At 50.1% G+C, this 19,125-nt stretch overlaps 1 protein-coding gene across 2 annotated transcripts in view; it reads right to left on the minus strand.

Annotated features, from left to right (window-relative positions):
• Positions 1-19,125, minus strand: part of PHC2 (polyhomeotic homolog 2) — a 646,847-nt gene that overhangs the window by 242,633 nt on the left and 385,089 nt on the right. The window lies entirely within an intron of this gene.

Below are 19,125 nucleotides of genomic sequence, written 5' to 3' on the forward strand. Positions count from 1 at the left end.
ACCTGAGAGACTTCAGATCCGGATGTTGTACATTGTGAGGAGCGATGGATACTGCCGAAGGTGGATCGGCGGCTCCAGGGATAGACGGTGGCGCTCTGAACTAATGTTGCCTCGGCCAAGTTGGGGCTATTAAAAGTAGAGTACAAGGCTCCATCGAAATATTCCTGAGGAATCTAGGAAGCCTCGGGAATGGCGGAAAGGCGTACGCAAAGACGCTTGCGCCATGCGATGGAAAATGCACTCCCTAGAGACCCTGACTGGGGATGCCAACCTGCGAAGTGTGGGCATTTGGCGTCAATTCTCGTCGCAAATAGATCGATTTGCGGCGTGTCCCATCTGGAGAAGATCTGGTCGATAAGTTGTTGATCTAGCTCCCCCTTTTTTCTGCATGCTCAACGCGTCGGCGAGCACATTGTCCGTGCCTGGGACATATTCCGCCCTTAGGGTTACATTGTGGAGTATGAGCCAATACCAGACTTTTTTGCGACTCGCGAGAGAGTGTCTGCAAGCGTGTCCCTCCCTGTTTGTTGAGGTAGTTCATAGTCGTGGTGTTGTCTGTCCGGACGAGCACCAGGGAATATTTGATTCTTGGCAGGAAAACATGAAGGGCCAGGAAGACCGCCCGCAATTCGAGCAGATTGATATGTCGTTTCTTCTCCATAGGAGACCACTATCCGCTTATCTGTAGCTCTTGCAGAAAAGCTCCCCAGCCTTCCAAGGAGGCGCCTGTTGTGGCAATATGAGGAGTAGCCGAAGCAGGAATGACAAGCCTTGAGACAGGTTTTGAGATGACATCCACCATCGAAGGACTCCGACCATCTGAGGATTCACTTTGATGTGGCCTTCGAATAACCCTGTGCATTGGACCCACTGCTTTGAGAGCGCCTCCTGAAGATTCCTCAATCGTAGTTGACAGTGAGGAATCAGGAGGATACACGCTGACATCATCCCCAGGAGGGATTTGAAGAGGCGGACTGTCAAGGCTTTCTTCGAGGCTACTATAGCAGCAAGTGCAAAAGGCTTGTTCATCCTCTCTCTGGATGGGGAAGCTTTTGCCGACCGTGTGTCCAGGGTTGCACCTAGGAAACTGATGTACTGTGAAGGTTGTAGGACCGATTTTTCCTGATTGAGGGTGAGACCCAAGCAATCGAAAAGCTTTAAACAGGCGTTGGATGACCTGGACGCATCTTTTAAGGATGAAGCCTTGACGAGCCAGTCATTTAGATACGGAAAGACTTGGTGATGGCACTGTCTGAGATATGCCGCCACCATGGCACGACATTTCATGAATATGTGCGGTGCAGACTTGAGCCCGAAGGGCAAAACGCAAAACTGCAAGTGTCTGTCCGCTACTGCAAATCTCAAGTACCGTTTTGTATCTGTCATAGAAGCAGCCGTAGATTTTTGTCATTTCCGCTGTCCTTTACCTTGAAAGGACGACCTCCCAAAGGAGGATTGCTTGTTTTGCTGTTGTTGGGGCTGTTGGTATTGCGGTCTACTCTGGCTTGAAGAGTAGGAAGACTTGTATCGGTAATTCCCTCTGTGGGAAGACTGTCCACTTCCTCTATTTCTACTAAAGGACTGGTTCTTATACTGAAGAGTGCCCAAAGCACTCAGTGTCTGCTTCGTCAATTTTTTGTGCCCATTAGTAACTGGCTGTCATATGGCATGTCCAAAACCTATGTTTGCACCTCAGGACTGAAAGAGGTTGCCTTTAACCATCCTTGGAGCCGCAAGACTGCTGCTCCAGCCAACTTGAGGAATAATTCTGTCATAGCGATATCCATCGCGCAGACTATAGTGTCTGACGCCGATGCTTCACCATCTAGCAGAATCCTTTTTACTTCCTCTTTGGATGAATTTGGCAATTCCGACAGGTACGGGGCTATGTGTGCCCACAATTGTCCATGATAGCGTCCCAAGAGCGCTAGAGCGTTCACGGCCTTTACCGTGATTGCCGACATTGAGGAAAACCTGTTCCCAATGTTGTCCACTCTTTGTCCTTATCATCAGGAGGAAGCGACAAAGGGGCCGAAGGATACCTGGAGTTCTTCTGGGCCGCCTGTGTCACTACAGAGTCCGGCTTAGGATGTTCTGTTAAACACGCCGGTGCTGTATCTGGCGCCCTATACTTCTTATCCAACTGGTGATACAGAGGGGGTGTTCTGCATGACCCTTACCCCTTCTGACTATAGGTAATTGATAATCTGTATTGACCTTACAGCCTTCTTGAGAAGTTCTTTAAAGTCATACAAGAAGCCGGCCTGTTCTTGAGAGGTCATTAAGATCTTAAAACGTTGAGCAGCCCTCTCTACCACATTATAAGAAATTCCAGAATTGGCGGATTTTTCCTTCGTAGATCGCAGTCATAGACTATGCCGTCGTAGATGAGCAGTCCTAGATGAGGCCGTCATAGACGACGCCATAGACGATCCGTCGTAGACAAGGTGGCCGACGCCGTCGTAGACTAGCCTATGTAGATGAGGCCGTCATAGATGAGGCCGTCGTAGACGAGGCCATCATAGACGAGGCCATCATAGACGAGGCCATCATAGACGAGGCCATCGTAGGCGAGGCCATCGTAGGCGAGGCCATCGTAGACGAGGCCATCGTAGGCGAGGCCATCGTAGACGAGGCCATCATAGGCGAGGCCATCATAGACGAGGCCATCGTAGGCGAGGCCATCGTAGGCGAGGCCATCGTAGATGAGGCCATCGTAGGCGAGGCCATCGTAGGCGAGGCCATCGTAGACTAGGCCATCGTAGACGAGGCCATCATAGACGAGGCCATCATAGACGAGGCCATCATAGACGAGGCCATCATAGACGAGGCCATCATAGACGAGGCCATCATAGGAGAGGCCATCGTAGGCGAGGCCATCGTAGACGAGGCCATCGTAGGCGAGGCCATCGTAGACGAGGCCCTCATCGATTCCGTAGACAGGCCGTCGTAGACGGGCCGTCGTAGACGAGCAGTCATAGACGAGCAGTCATAGACGAGCAGTCATAGACGAGCAGACATAGACGAGCAGACATAGACGAGCAGACATAGACGAGCAGACATAGCGTCGTCGACGCTCTCGTCGTCGTCGACGCTCTCCTCCTCGTCGACTCTCCGTCGTCGACGCTGTCTGTCGTCGACGCTGTCTGTCGTCGACGCTGTCCGTCGTCGACGCTCTCGTAGTCGTCGACGTTGTCGTCGTCGCCGCTCTCGTCGTCGTCGCCGCTCTCGTCGTCGTCGACGAGCCGTCGTAGACGAGGCCATCGTAGATGAGGCCATCGTAGACGAGGCCATCGTAGACGAGGCCATCGTAGATGAGGCCATCGTAGATGAGGCCATTGTCGACGCCGTAGACAGGCCGTCGTAGACGACGTCGTAGATGAGCTGTCGTAGATGAGCCATCGTAGATGAGGCCATCGTAGACGAGCCATCGTAGACGAGCCATCGTAGACGAAGAGGCTGTAATAGGCAATGATGGTGCTAGTCTTTACCTCAGGAGGTAAAGAAGACGCCCTTTCTGAAGGGTCCCATGATCAGAGGAGGTGATTTTGACGGCTCAGAAGTCGTCTTTTTTTATGTGATTTTTCTCCAAAAGCAAGTCCTTTACTCTCCTTTACCACAGAGTGAGGAGATTTTGAAGGACTGCGCCCAGAAGACCTTTGAGCGGTCTTTTTGAGGCCATCGTAGGCGAGGCCATCGTAGACGAGGCCATCGTAGGCGAGGCCATCGTAGACGAGGCCATCATAGGCGAGGCCATCATAGACGAGGCCATCGTAGGCGAGGCCATCGTAGGCGAGGCCATCGTAGATGAGGCCATCGTAGGCGAGGCCATCGTAGATGAGGCCATCGTAGGCGAGGCCATCGTAGGCGAGGCCATCGTAGACTAGGCCATCGTAGACGAGGCCATCATAGACGAGGCCATCATAGACGAGGCCATCATAGACGAGGCCATCATAGACGAGGCCATCATAGACGAGGCCATCATAGGCGAGGCCATCGTAGGCGAGGCCATCGTAGACGAGGCCATCGTAGGCGAGGCCATCGTAGACGAGGCCCTCATCGATTCCGTAGACAGGCCGTCGTAGACGGGCCGTCGTAGACGAGCAGTCATAGACGAGCAGTCATAGACGAGCAGTCATAGACGAGCAGACATAGACGAGCAGACATAGACGAGCAGACATAGACGAGCAGACATAGCGTCGTCGACGCTCTCGTCGTCGTCGACGCTCTCCTCCTCGTCGACTCTCCGTCGTCGACGCTGTCTGTCGTCGACGCTGTCTGTCGTCGACGCTGTCCGTCGTCGACGCTCTCGTAGTCGTCGACGTTGTCGTCGTCGCCGCTCTCGTCGTCGTCGCCGCTCTCGTCGTCGTCGACGAGCCGTCGTAGACGAGGCCATCGTAGATGAGGCCATCGTAGACGAGGCCATCGTAGACGAGGCCATCGTAGATGAGGCCATCGTAGATGAGGCCATTGTCGACGCCGTAGACAGGCCGTCGTAGACGACGTCGTAGATGAGCTGTCGTAGATGAGCCATCGTAGATGAGGCCATCGTAGACGAGCCATCGTAGACGAGCCATCGTAGACGAAGAGGCTGTAATAGGCAATGATGGTGCTAGTCTTTACCTCAGGAGGTAAAGAAGACGCCCTTTCTGAAGGGTCCCATGATCAGAGGAGGTGATTTTGACGGCTCAGAAGTCGTCTTTTTTTATGTGATTTTTCTCCAAAAGCAAGTCCTTTACTCTCCTTTACCACAGAGTGAGGAGATTTTGAAGGACTGCGCCCAGAAGACCTTTGAGCGGTCTTTTTGAGGGCCTTCTCAGGACGTCCCCCTGAGGAATCAGTCTGAGGAGATTCTCTTCTCTTTTGAGGTCTCCTAGACGTTGAGGCCAACGCCTCATCACAGTAACTGGAGAATAAATAAAAAAAACCTCCTTTCTGGTCTTAACCATATTAAAAGTCGCCCTTCACGACCTCTCAAAAACTTACTTGAGAGAGTGCGACATACCTTCAGTGTGAGAAACAGAGCAGAGCAACTTCTTGGAACAAGAAGCACAGGCTCTAACCTTACCAGACGACCTTTAAAGAATGTATTTGAAGATAATCCATAGTAGAAAAGCAAAGTTATTTAATGAAGTGAAAATAAACACAGAATCTGAGCAGAGCTCAGAGGAGACTCCCTTAGCACAAAGTGCGGTAGAAAATCTGAGAGACCTGGGCTCCTGACAGGAAGGTTCTAGAACGAGGTGGTAGCTGATTGGTTGGCTTCTTGACTTTGGTCCTTTTCACAAAAGGACACAGATAGGCCACTAAGGTGGGACCCTTGGGCCTACTCTATTTAGGTCCTTTTTACAAAAGGACGTGGATAGGATACTAAGGTGGGATCCTTAGGACTATTCTTTTCTATGTATGTCTCTAGGACATTACTTTTTTATATACCGGAGGCTCCCGTCTCGACGACGGGGAATGATTTAGGCATGTGAATCTATGAAAGACACCCAAATACTGGATAAATGGAGATATGCCCCACCAGACGACCCGGCGTGTGCTCTAGATAGGTATCAGATGGACAGAGCTGGATACCTCGGGGTGTTATATACTAGCTCACGGAGAAAACAGATCATAGAGCCCGCAAAACACACCTTGCAGATATGGAGACTGGCTAACTCTAGGCTGGGCTGGACAGACAGACTTACCAGAATGACGCCGCTGTGGTGCTCAGAGAGGCTGGGTATGCTCTGTCATCATCTGGGATTCGACAAATGGGACATGATTGGTATTTCGACGGTAGGAGATATGATTAAGAAGGGTAAGATCCTTCGGTTTGAAGAGTTACAGAAAACATACCAATTAGCCCCAACTGAAACCTTCCGCTATTTGCAAATACGACATGCTTTGATGGCGGCTTTCCCCACATGTATGGACATACCGGAGTCCTCTCCGCTAGAGGATCATCTGCTAGATGGACAATTGCACACCAAGGCGATCTCTCTCACTTACAGGAAGCTTAGCAATAATTTACCAGACTCTTTTGGACAGCTGAAGGAAAAATGGGAGGGTGATCTGGGGCCCATTGAGAGTGAGGATTGGAGGCAGGCGCTAATGTCTCCCAGGGAGGCTGCCATCACACTTAGATACCGCCTTGTTCAGCTTCGTGTTTTTCATCGATCATATATGACTGGAATTATTCTAGCAAGGATAGGGACCAAAACTGACGATCACTGTTTCAAGGGCTGTGGGCAACCTGCCACCTTCTACCACATGATATGGGACTGCCCAGTGATACAAAGCCAATGGGGTAGAATCATAACACATATGCACTCTGCCTTAGGGAAGGCGATTACCTTGACTCCGAGTTTGGGCCTGCTCAACATCTGGGAGGCGACAGATCTAACGGAAACGGAACAGCAATTGATGGCGTTGGGCTTCACATTATTTAAACGCAAAATCGCCAGGGGATGGGGTGGGGTGAAGCCACCGGTAGTGACAGTGTGGAATAGAGAAATGGATAAATGCATGACAGCCGAGAAGGAAGTATTTATCGCTAGAGGATGCCCAAAGAAATGGGACAGGAAATGGTCAAAATGGAATCTGTACAAAGGAGAGATTTGTGTTTCACCAATGGTAGAGTTAGAACTGAGGAGGACTGGGAATGGAGCACAAAAAATGTACAGTATACTTTTGCTTGAATTGATTTTATATGTGATGATAACTATATGTGATGTAATGGGATTTCAGCACATGAGTGAAAGATCTGTCATTTTTGTTAAATAAAAATATTTTTAAAAAACAACAACAAAAAAAGATCCTGCCAGGGGCTGCACCCCGCAAAATCTCCTGGCATTTCAGCCAAGTCCAGAGATGCAGGGTCTATTGGCACAGAGTCTATGACGCCAACTGTCCCTGTTTGCTGCAGTACAACATGGCAGTAAAGTTGTCCATGAACACCTGGACCAGTTCCCATTTGATTTATGGCAAGAAGGTTTCAATGCCAAATGGATTGGTCGCAGCTCCAACAATCAATCAATCAATCAATCAATCATGCCATTTGTATAGCGCACTACTCACCCGGGAGGGTCTCAAGGCGCTTGGGGGGAGGGGTATGCTACTGCTCGAACAGCCAGGTCTTGAGTTGTTTCCTGAAGGCGAGATGGTCCTGGGTCAGCCGAAGGTGGATGGGGAGGGAGTTCCAAGTCTTGGCAGCCATGTAAGAGAAGGATCTTCCTCCGGCGGTGGCTCTTCGGATGCGTGGTACGGCTGCGAGGGCGAGGCTGGTGGACCGTAGCTGGCGGGTGGGCGTGTAGAAGGTCAGGCGGTCGTTGAGGTACTTGGGGCCCAGGTCGTGGAGAGACTTGTGTGCGTGGGTGAGGAGCCGGAACGTGATCCTCTTGTCGACGGGGAGCCAGTGCAGGTTCCTCAGGTGGCTGGAGATGTGGCTGCGTCGGGGCACATCCAGGATGAGTCGGGCGGAGGCGTTATGGATGCGCTGGAGTCTTTTCTGTAGCTTGGCTGTGGTTCCGGCGTAGAGGGACCGAGGTGGAGCTGGGCCTCCGCCAGTTAACAGATGCCTCTGGCCTGCACCTCTCCCTAGGCGACCCTTGACCCCACCAGGTAGGTCGCTCCCCCTCCGCACAGCACCGACTGAGCCTCCCTGCCTCAGCTGCCACTGCTGAGGAAGTTCGAGACCCTCCACCACCCGCAGGCTGCCACCTGCTCCTCATCCCTGGTGGCCAGTGGTAGGCCGTAGGTAGGTTTGTTCATCCTCCGCTTTATTGCTTTCATTGTATTGCCTGTATTTTCATTGTTGTGTCTGTGACTGCTGTTGTCGGTCTTCCCCCGCTGCCTGTACGGGGTCCGTGCCCCTTTGTCTTCCCTCTGTTCCCCTCGCTGTACCCGTGCTCTCTCTGCCCGGTCTTCCTTCTGTACCCCTCGCTGCCCCCGTGTCTCTGCCCGGTTTTCCCGTCTGTTCCCCTCGCTGTCCCCGTGCCTCTCTGCCCGTTCTGCCCTCTGTTCCACTCGTTTTTCCCTCGTTTTTTGTGCCTCTCTGCCCTCTGTTCCACTTGTTTTTTGTGCCTTTCTGCCTTCTGTGCCACTCATTTGTCCCTCGTTTTTTGTGCCTTTCTGCCCTCTGTTCCATTCGTTTTTCCCTCATTTTTGTGCCATTCTGCCCTCTGTGCCACTGATATTCCCTCATTTCTGTGCCCCGTTTTGCCTTCTGTTCCACTTGTTTTTTGTGCCCTTTTGCCATCTGTTCCACTCGTTTTACCCTCGATTTTTGTGCCACTTTTTCCTCCTGTTACCTTCGTTGTCCCTCACCGCTGCGTCCCCGCCACCCTGACTGCCCATTCGCTGCCCTCGCCTCCCACCTCCCAGCTGGTCATTCCTCCCACCTCCCCATATATGCCAGCCGCTGTGCGGCCGCGCCACTGGCGCGCAGAACGGCGTGCCTAAGGCGAGCACGTCTGCGCCTGGACCGCGCCCAGCGCCAGAACCCCTGGCCCGCGCACCTGCCACTACGACGCCAGCACTCTGCACGCTCTCAACTCCGGACGGAGCCACACCTGCTTCAAGGCCGCCCGAAACGCACACACGGCCCCTTCATCTGCCGGAACTGCAGCTACACCAGCCTCAGAGCCGACAAACCACCCGCCAAGAAAGACCCTAACCACCTCCGATGCATACTACTGAACACCAGCTCCGCACTCAAGCATGCCGTCGAGCTCTGGGACCTGCTCGACACAACATCCCAGGACGTCGCCTTCTTGACAGAGACCTAATTTAACGACTCCTCCGCACCCGACATGGCCATAGCCATCCCAGATGGCTACAAGATCAACCGCAGAGACCGCACCAACGGAGTCGGAGGAGGAATCGCCATCGTCCACAAGAACAGTTTCAGGGTCTCGACTACCACCGACGACGCGCTCAGCACCGCCAAACACATGCATTTCCAGATCCACACAGACCCTAATTCCAGCCTCAGAGGCACCCTCATCTACCGACCCCCCGGACTCCGCCCCCAGTTCAGCGACTCCATCGCCGACATGATCAGCACGCACGCCCTGACCTCCACCGACTACATCCTCCTCGGAGACCTGAACTTTCACCTTGAGAACAACAACGACAACAACTCCACAACCCTGATCAATAACCTAGCCAACCTCGGACTGAAGCAACTCGTCACAACGCCCACCCACTCCGCCGGCCACACGCTCGACCCAGTCTTCTCCTCAAGCCCGTACGTCTCCATCAGCCACACCACCAAACTCCTCTGGACCGACCACCGCTGCATCCACTTCGCCTTCCAGAAACCCACCACACACCACCACACCAAACAGATACCCCGTCGCTGCTGGAGCAAAATCACCGAAGACCAACTACACGCAAACCTCGCTCTCAGCCCACCCACCGAACCCCCCAACACCGACGACGCTGCCCACAGCCTCAGACGCTGGATCGAGGACTGCGCCAACACCCTCGCCCCACTGAAGAAACCCCCTCACAGAGACACCAGCAAGAGGGCCAGCTGGTTCACCCCAGAACTCCTAACCTCCAAGCAAGCCTGCCGGAAACTAGAGAAGATATTGGCACAGTGAACAAACTCCGGACAGCCAAGTAGCACACAAGGACACCATCCGCAACCACCACCACCTCATCAGGGCGGCCAAGAGGACCTCCTTCAAAGACCGCCTTCACAACAACGCACACAATAGCAAGGAGCTCTTCAACATAGTGAAGGAACTCTCCAACCCCAGCTCCAACACCAACGACATCCTGACGTCGCAAGCCCTGTGGGACTCCCTCGCCACCTTCTTCCACCGCAAGATAGCAGACATCCACAACAGCTTCAACACCCAGACAGCCCCAAATGACAGCAACACAACAGACCCTCTGTACACCATCGACCAGGACCCCCTGCTAGCCTGGGCCAGCGTGAGCATCGATGACACCATCAAGACCATGCGCTCAATCCACTCCGGCTCTCCGTCAGACCCATTCCCGCACCACGTCTTCAGAGATATCAGCACCATCGCACCCCACCTCGCAAAGTCATCAATCTCTCCCTCGAGACAGTGACCTTCCCAGACATCTGGAAACAAGCCGAGATCAACGTCCTGCTAAAATAAACAAAGGCAGACCCAAGAGACCTCAAGAACTTCTGGCCCATCTCTCTGCTCCCCTTCCCGGCCAAGGTCATCGAGAAAAACGTCAACAGACAGCTAACCCGATACCTCGAAGAAAACAGAATCCTGGACCCTTCCCAGTCAGGGTTCCGCAGCAACCACAGCACCGAGACTGCCCTCATCACCGCCACCGACGACTTCAGGACCCTGCTGGACAACGGCGAGACCGCAGCACTCATCCTCCTAGACCTCTCTGCCGCCTTCGACACCGTCTGCCACCCCACACTACGCGCACGCCTCCACGCCGCAGGGATCCGAGACAAGGCTCTGGATTGGATCACCTCCTTCCTCTCCGGCAGGAGCCAGAGCGTCCGCCTCCCCCATTCCGTTCCAAAGCCTCCGAGATCATCCGCTGCGTACCCCAGGGATCCTCCCTCAGCCCGACGCTGTTCAACATTTATATGGCCCGCTCGCACACGTAGCCCGACAGCACGACCTCAACATAATCTCCTACGCCAATGAAACTCAGCTGATCCTCTCCTCACCAACGACCCCATCACAGCCAAAGCCAACCTCCACGAAGGAATGAAGGCCGTACCCGACTGGATGAAGACCAGCCGCCTGAAGCTAAACTCCAACCCTTCACCCTGGGACGAGTCCTGGTGGCAGAGGGCACTGGGGGCAGCCCCGACACCCACCGAACAAGCACGCAACCTGGGAATCATCCTCGACTCAACGCTCTCAATGACCAAGCAAGTCAACACCGTCTCCTCCTCCTGCTTCAACACCCTCCGCATGCTCCGCAAGATCTACAGATGGATCCTGACAGATACAAGAAAGACAGTCACCCAGGCCCTCGTCAGCAGCAGACTCGACTACGGAAACGCCCTCCACGCGGGAGCCCCGACCAAGCTCATCAAACAACTACAACGCATCCAAAACGCCTCGGCACGACTGATCCTCGACGTACCACGCCACGGTCACATCACCCCCCACCTGAGAAACCTGCACTGGCTCCCCGTCAACAAGAGGATATCCTTCAAGCTCCTCACTCACGCACACAAGGCACTCCACAAGACTGGCCCAGCCTACCTCAACAGACGACTCTCCTTCTACATCCCCAACCGCCAGCTACGCTCCGCGGACCTCTCACTCGCCACCGTCCCGCGCATCCGAAGAACAACCACTGGTGGGAGATCCTTCTCCCACCTCGCCGCCAAGACATGGAACACCCTCCCACTGAGCCTAGGACAGACCCAAGACCTGCTGACCTTCAGGAGGATGCTCAAGACCTGGCTGTTCGATCAGTAACACCCCCCCTCCCAGCGCCTTGAGACCCTCGCGGGTATGTAGTGCGCTTTACAAATGATTGGTTGATTGACGTACTATTGTCAACTCTGGGTGGGGAAGCGAAAGGGGCATGCCACTGACCGAATAGCAGTCTAGTAGCCATAACTGTAGATTTTTTGTTGTCTCCTCCAAAATCTTGACTAACTCAAAGAGATACCTGGTGCTAAGACTGCTGTGGCTGCATATGCCAACCAGCGTGCCTGACCAGCAAGATTACAGAAGGCCATCACAGGCCTCGAAAAATCATTAAAATGTCATTAGACCTGCAGTCTAGTAACGTGAAAAATCCACTCAATTAAACTGTAATGTACTTGACCCATGAAGTGGTCTCAATGTCATCCTAAGCAAATATTTTATTTTGCAGAGCCCCATTTTCTTTGTTATCACATATGACAACACATTCAAATATGTGAGTTCAGAATTCCTGCTGTACAAAAAAACCTGATTTGGTTTGGTTTAATAAACTAAATGTTTGCTCCTTGCATAATAAGAATCTAGCCCACATATAGGGTACAAGTGACACCTGACTTGCCTTTTAAATCACTAATTTAACAAGTTACTTACCTTTGGTAACATATCATCTGGTTGAGACACAGTCTAGCTGCAGATTCCTTTTAACTTTTGAATTCTCTCCAGGTGTCAGACTGGAACCGGAAATGTTTCAGCAGTCCCTCTGCGCACCGGGGGTTGGCACCTTACGCCTGTGATGACACCGACTTTAGTTGTGACCTCAGTGGAGTCATATAAGTCCCCTCCGGCACGCGGACATCAGTTTCTTCTGTGAAATCTTCCACGCCAAAATGTGGAAACACTATAGAAACTGGCTGTGGAAACAGTGTGCCAAAAAAGATCAATGTATCTTTAAAACATAATTAGAAAATGTAAATATAAGGGTATGATAATACCCAGACAAGGCCCATAAGAAAAGACCCAATGTTGTGACAAAGCAATTGGAAATGAAAGGTATGGCAATATCAAATCAAGATTTAAGAAGTAAAACCACATAGGCCATTGAGTTACACAATGACGTGAAACAGCGATCACTAGTATATTCAACCAGTACTGAAAAGGGTATAACCCTTATAGTACATATCTTTGGCAGAGCGGGGAGGATGGGCACGGCGTTAAGGAATCTGCGGCTAGACTGTCTTTACCAGATAATACGTTACCGAAGGTAAGTAACTTGTTCATCTGACAGAGACATCTTGCCGCAGATTCCTTAACTTTTGAATGAAATACCATAGCTATACTCACCTAGGAGAGGGTCTTGGAACTAATCCTACCAAAGCTCTCAAAGAGAACCAGCTGGTTGAAATGGACTACAGACCATACGTACGTAGGGATTAAACGAAAAAGAGCATGGCTCTCCATAATAACCGTGGTAATGACCACAGACAATGTAAATAAGAAGCAACCCCACAGCCACAAAAAAACAAAGCCTCAAGGGGAACAGGATAATACCCTGTCAGAAGACATCTGAAAACAGTCAAACAATAGTATTTAACCCCCAAAGTTTAAGTGAGCCCTTGGACTAGAAGAGTCAAAGCCAAAGCGGATACCACGTAACCAGCATCCTCATTTCAGTAAAGAAATATGTTAAGGAAATCTGTCATGATAACTCCAGAATAGAAGGGCTCCCAAAACCTTTTCCCATTAAAACCAAGACGAATAACCCAATCCTTCCAAGGTCAGGAAGATCATTCCAAGTATCTTGACAGATGAACGCCATAGTCCATCCCTAACGTAAAGAAACTTTCTTCTTTAGTTTTTTTCAACAAAATGACCACCCCAAGGATTACAATGCATAGAGCCTGTGGAGGCAGATCAATGGAAATTAAACAGATATGAATCTGCTATAAATATTGATAAATTCTACCCAGTTCTATATATCCGTGTTCCAAGCATGCAAATAGATCAGAACCAAAGCTTACAGCTAAGAGAGAAGCAACGGTATCTCAAAATGAAATCTTTTCTTAAATGTTTTTAAATGCAATGTAATATCCATTTTATTACATATAACAGAACTATATCTCAGCATGTATAAACACATATGCAACACACCTATGTGAAGTCAGTAGACACACATGGATAAACAAGCATTGAAAATGCAATAGGTCTCGCAATAGAAGAGTTTGACATTTTTCGTTTTGCAAATGGATGAGTGGCGTTGCGTGGCTGAGTGGCGTTGCGTGGCTGAGTGGCGTTGCGTGGCTGAGTGGCGTTGCGTGGCTGAGTGGCGTTGCGTGGCTGAGTGGCGTTGCGTGGCTGAGTGGCGTTGCGTGGCTGAGTGGCGTTGCGTGGCTGAGTGGCGTTGCGTGGGTGAGTGGCGTTGCGTGGGTGAGTGGCGTTGCGTGGGTGAGTGGCGTTGCGTGAGTGGCGTTGCGTGGGTGAGTGGCGTTGCGTGGGTGAGTGGCGTTGCGTGGGTGAGTGGCGTTGCGTGGGTGAGTGGCGTTGCGTGGGTGAGTGGCGTTGCGTGGGTGAGTGGCGTTGCGTGGGTGAGTGGGGTTGCGTGGCAATGTTTTTAGAGTACAGGGGTTTTCTTGAAGGCTTCATATTTGAAACAATTTCTTTCAATAAATGTCCATCAAAATAAAATTCTAATGCTAAAAAATAAATAACTTTTTTAATTTTGAATGATCTTTCTCGTATGTTTACATGACAAGTGTTCCCCGATTTACGCGCAACATCTTTGTATGGCTCAGCTCTTGTTTTGGTTCTTTTAACAAGCCAGACCCCATGCTGATACAATAAAAGCGGAAGATATATAAAACAAAGGTCCTTTGCCACAGAGTACCCTATTTAACCGCCTCAGCAAAAATTAGACCAAGGAAGATCGCATTAATATGGTCCGCTACTGTAACACTGAGCGCATGTGTTTATACACATCAGTTTGTTTTATATTACACATGACGATTCATAGAAAAATATAAAAAATAAATGCCTTATACTATCAATGGTTTTATATATTTTAATGATAAGCAGCTCTAATCGACATTAAGATATAGGTAAACAACATCACTTGTGCTTGCAAAAGCTACATATAATATACAACTGTTTGTAATACACGCCCGATGTGTATACTAGCAAATGAAGGTAACCTAAAATTCAAGTGTGATTTTAATGTAGACAGCAGACTAAACAGAGGCCATACAAAGTGTTTGAAGTACGCACTCGCTTTGCATGTAAGTAGAAGGAGATGGCAGAAAAACAAATAGTGTGAATTGAATGGCGCCAGCAAACTAAAGAGAGACTAGACAGCCTGTTTGTGACGGGCGCTTGCTTCGCATGTAAGTCGAGGGAGATAACAGTGGAAGGAAAGATATAATGTAACAGAACACACAAAAGAGAGGACAAATAAAAAGTGTTTATAATGCGCACGCGGTTTGCACCTAAGAAAACGAAGATATCAGCAAAATAAATAGTGTGAACTGAATATTTCACCCCCGTGATCGATGTGCTAGCGGGGGCTTGTGGTGGAGAGTGGGGAGAGAAGCTGAAGTTTCAGTAAGCGGGGTTGGGTTCAAATTTGGATGAGTGAGGGACGTGGGGAGGATCGCATGGCTCGGGAGGAGGCTAAAGGGGGATGGGTGCAGGGGGATTGTGTCCCGGGCTGCGTGGTTCAATGGAAGTGAAGGAATGCGGGGGGGGGGGGTGGTAATCGGCGGGGCGCAGGAAGAACTGGGGGGGTGCTCGCATGAGTTGGGTAGTCGCATGCAAAAGCCTTTCATCCTTCTGAGTCCGTTTCGGTTGGGGTACAGTTAAAAGAAAAACAAGTCGGATGGGGTGGGGGGTGGGGGAGAAGGAGAGTGAGCAGCTTGAGGCGCTATTGATGAGTTGTAAATGGTGGCGCCGTCGATAAGAAAGACTGTACTCGTGGCTGTGCCAAGTGGGCAAAAACTCATCAGACTGAACCTTCCACTTGTGCGGTACGAACAAAGCAAGAGGCAAACTGTTGGCAGACCGAGGGCCATCGACAAGAAGGTGCATCCCTGCCGTGTAAAGTAGCTGTAAAAAACACGCAGCATATGTCGGCCGGAGCTAAAAAGAAAAGAAAGGTCTAATATTGCAATGCTGGTCAGCGCATTTAGCGTCACGAAGCCTCGAGTAATGTGATAAAACTTATGTTGCACATAAATCAACATGATGTAAATACAAACAAGTGAAAGCGGGATGTAATTAGGGGGGAGGAGAAGTCTGGGCAGGCAGGATGACTCAGGGGAGGGGGCTGAGCGGGGCAGAGCGGCATGTGGGTGTGAAGAAGCCGGGCCTTTGAAGTGAAGCTAAGCTTCACTTCAAAGGTGTCGGAGGAATGCGGGCGGCTGTGCACGCGCTTTTAAGCTCAATGCACATGCGCATTGAGCTTAAAAGTCACGGGCACTGCAAGGAATCGCCACGATTCCTTGCTTCTTAGTTAAAGCTTGTATAAGCCGCAATAGGCTCGCAAGCTCGATGCGCATGCGCATCGACAGGCGAGACCTAAAAAGGAACTGAAAAACCTATCCCAAAATATCATACAATATAAAATCCAGTGTGATATCGCACCCTCAAAGAAACACCTTGGGTGACAAAGCATTCAGATAATGCTGCCTGTCAAAAGTATCTTAACAGGCTGTTACTACCCCAAAGAAAACCCACATAAAAATGAGCCAAAATCCAATCTGACAGTAAGACAGACAAGAGCTCAAGTATACATTTTTAGTTCTGTAAGAGCACACGAAGCAAGAGATCATATGTTAACACTACGATCGCTTAAAAGGCTGTAAGGTACAGAAAATAACAAATGCTTAATAAAGAAAGAGAAATGTCTCCAAGGAGACAGAGAATATCCGAATTCACGATAGGAAATGTATGACTATCAATAGTGCCAAAGAATATGGAAATATCCAGTATGTCCTTAAAGTGAAGAAGAATCAAATAGCAAACATTTTCTTCTGATAAAACAGAAATATTTTCAAACATCTACAACACTAGGGCAAATATCCGGATAACTTCAGAAGCAGAGCTCACTGGACAACTATGATCCAAAATTTAACATAAGAATAAATATCACCTCCAAAAATGGAGGAAACCAAGACTCTAACTATTCAGAAGAATACCAATCAGACACCTTGAATTGCCAAACATATTGTCTCCAGCAAGAAGGAGCACACTTTCACGGAACAAATTGCTATGTGCAGTTAAGGAACCCATTACACAATAAAGCTGGCCTGACCCCAGTATTGAAACAATAACATCTGCTCCACACAGGGATATCAATCTGGTGTAACCAAAAGGTGTACATGTCAATGCCCTAACAAGGCTAGTCCCTTGAAGAAAAAAAAATCCTGTATCACCTACACAACCCAAGTATAGGGACAAAACTAAGGAACATATAACCAGAGAAAGAGTCATTAAAACTCTGTATCACTTCTCGGAAGCGTCTCATTGCTGAATCAGCTTCAGCCCCAAAGAGATGGGTGCCGTCAAAGGGCATATCAACTAAAGTCACAAGCACTGCCTCTGATAACCTGAAGGTATTAATCATGCACAACGCTGGAGCACCACCGAAGATGCCACGGCTCGCCCTACTGAATCAATAGTATCCATGCCACATCTGATTATTAGCTTAGCTGCCTAGTAGCCATTTCTAATCAAGTTTTCAAAATCAGGACGGAGGCTTTCCGGAAGTGATGGCAACATAGTCTACAAGGTATCCCATAGAGTGTGGGAAAAATGTTCTAAAACACAAGACGTGTCGGTAGACCTTAACGCAGAACTAGCAGAAGCAAAGATGTGTTTACCACATGCATCTTGATTCCTAGAGTCCCTATTTAATGGAGTCTGAGGCGAAGAATCCATATCTTGAGAGGCTGTAGCTGCCTGAACTAACAGGCTACAAGTGGTAGGATGTCGGAGGAGACAAAATGGATATCCTGGAGCAGGCAGATGCCTCGAGATATAGCACAGTCAACCAAGACCCTTGAATCAGACTTGGCCCAAGTTCCTAACAATATGCCACACGGGGCTTCACTTTAAGGAAGAACAGGCTCTTATGCCGACTGTCCTTGGCACGGAACATTAATTAGAGGGTTGGTGGACTTCTCCACTGTAGGTAGTGACAACTCCAACACTGCTGCCACTCTCCTCAACATATCTGTAAAGGAGGAACTTGCCTCACTGACAAGACTAGGGAAAACTCCAGCCCACTAGCCTCACCAAGAGCCGATATCCAACTCTCCTCCACCAGAGATGGAATAATCTCAGAAATGGGCTGAAAAGGCCCAGGCCTGCTTGCATCACCCACTACAAGGTGGCCCTCCAAAGTCTCACCCTGAGAAGGAAGTGAACATGCCACATTCCCCCTAATTTGCTCTACCGGCTCCACGCCCAACACCGATTGACATTGAGAAGGCGATGCTTCGACATCAATAGGAGGAGGAGAAGGAGAGACTTCGATCGGCGGCGCACATTGGAAAAACATTTTTTTAAATGGTTCTGAGAGACTAGATGTAGCTCCGGAACTGCGTCTGTAGGCACACAAAGAAAGGAAATGATGTCTATGTACATAGTTGGTGCCTATATAGGCCTGAGCATGTCACATCTGGTGAGGACGGAAGCAGTACCGAGTCGCAGGATCCCACTCCCGGTGTGTAGGGGTACTGGTTCAAAGTTTTCCGAATCCAGTCTGACAACTGGGGAGTATGTTAGGGTGAGGAATCTGTGGTTAGAAGTCTCTATAAAACAAGCATTTGCAATGCAATAGGTCTCGGCATTATTTAAGTTTGAGCTATTATTCTTGTAAATGGCAATTTGTTTTTGCTTTATGCTATAGTTTTCTTATGTACATAAAAAGCTACATATAAAGTATTTGTTGTTAAAATTATTTATGCAGTATTTAAATTTGTTTGCATAAAAGATTACAAAAATATCTTAGCAAAAAAAGTTAAACTTTTTAATGGTAATTGACTAAATGTCCATTTGGACATTTTAATTTCAAATAGGTAAGTGTAAACATCACAAATATATTGTGCAAAGAGTGCAAAATATTTTAGAGCCGCGATTGGAGCCGTGTTGACATAAATAAATAAATACCGCCTTGGTATCCTCGTTACTCTGCCGGCCTGCGACCAGGAAGTCAGGCAGGCCGGCGCGACACCCGGAAACAGGAAGTAGGAGGGCGGGAGCCTACCCCGCCTCCCACGGAAGAGCCGCGATTGGAGCCGTGTTGGGACCACCGGAGCAGGCAGGAGCCTACCCTGCGCCCCGGTGCCTAACGAGGGAAGACGAGTCCTGCTGCCGGGCCCTGCAGCTGAGGAGAGCCGGTGAGTGCGTTGCTGAGCTGCTGCTGCGGGCGGGAGGGCGGGCGGGCGGGCGGCCGGGAGGCGGAGGGGCGGGAAAGCATGTACGGGCGGGCGGGGGCGGCCTGTGTATGTGTGTGTGCGCGTGTGTGCGTGCGTGTGTGTGTATGTGTCTTGGAGTGCGTGTGTGTGACTGTGGGATAGGGGGTGTGTGTGTGAGCGAGTCGATGTGCCTTCGCGCATGCGTGAATGTTGGTGCGCGTGCAAGCAGCTGAATCCAGCCGGCCAGAAGCGCGTGACAGTTTTGTATCCCTCATTCCCCGGTGTCAGCTAGCTATAAGTCTCCAGCCTGACGCATCCTTCGGATGCGATTACAG

The sequence above is a fragment of the Lissotriton helveticus genome, chromosome 5_1 (genome assembly GCF_964261635.1).
Source record: "Lissotriton helveticus chromosome 5_1, aLisHel1.1, whole genome shotgun sequence".
NCBI classification, from domain to species: Eukaryota; Metazoa; Chordata; class Amphibia; order Caudata; family Salamandridae; genus Lissotriton; species Lissotriton helveticus.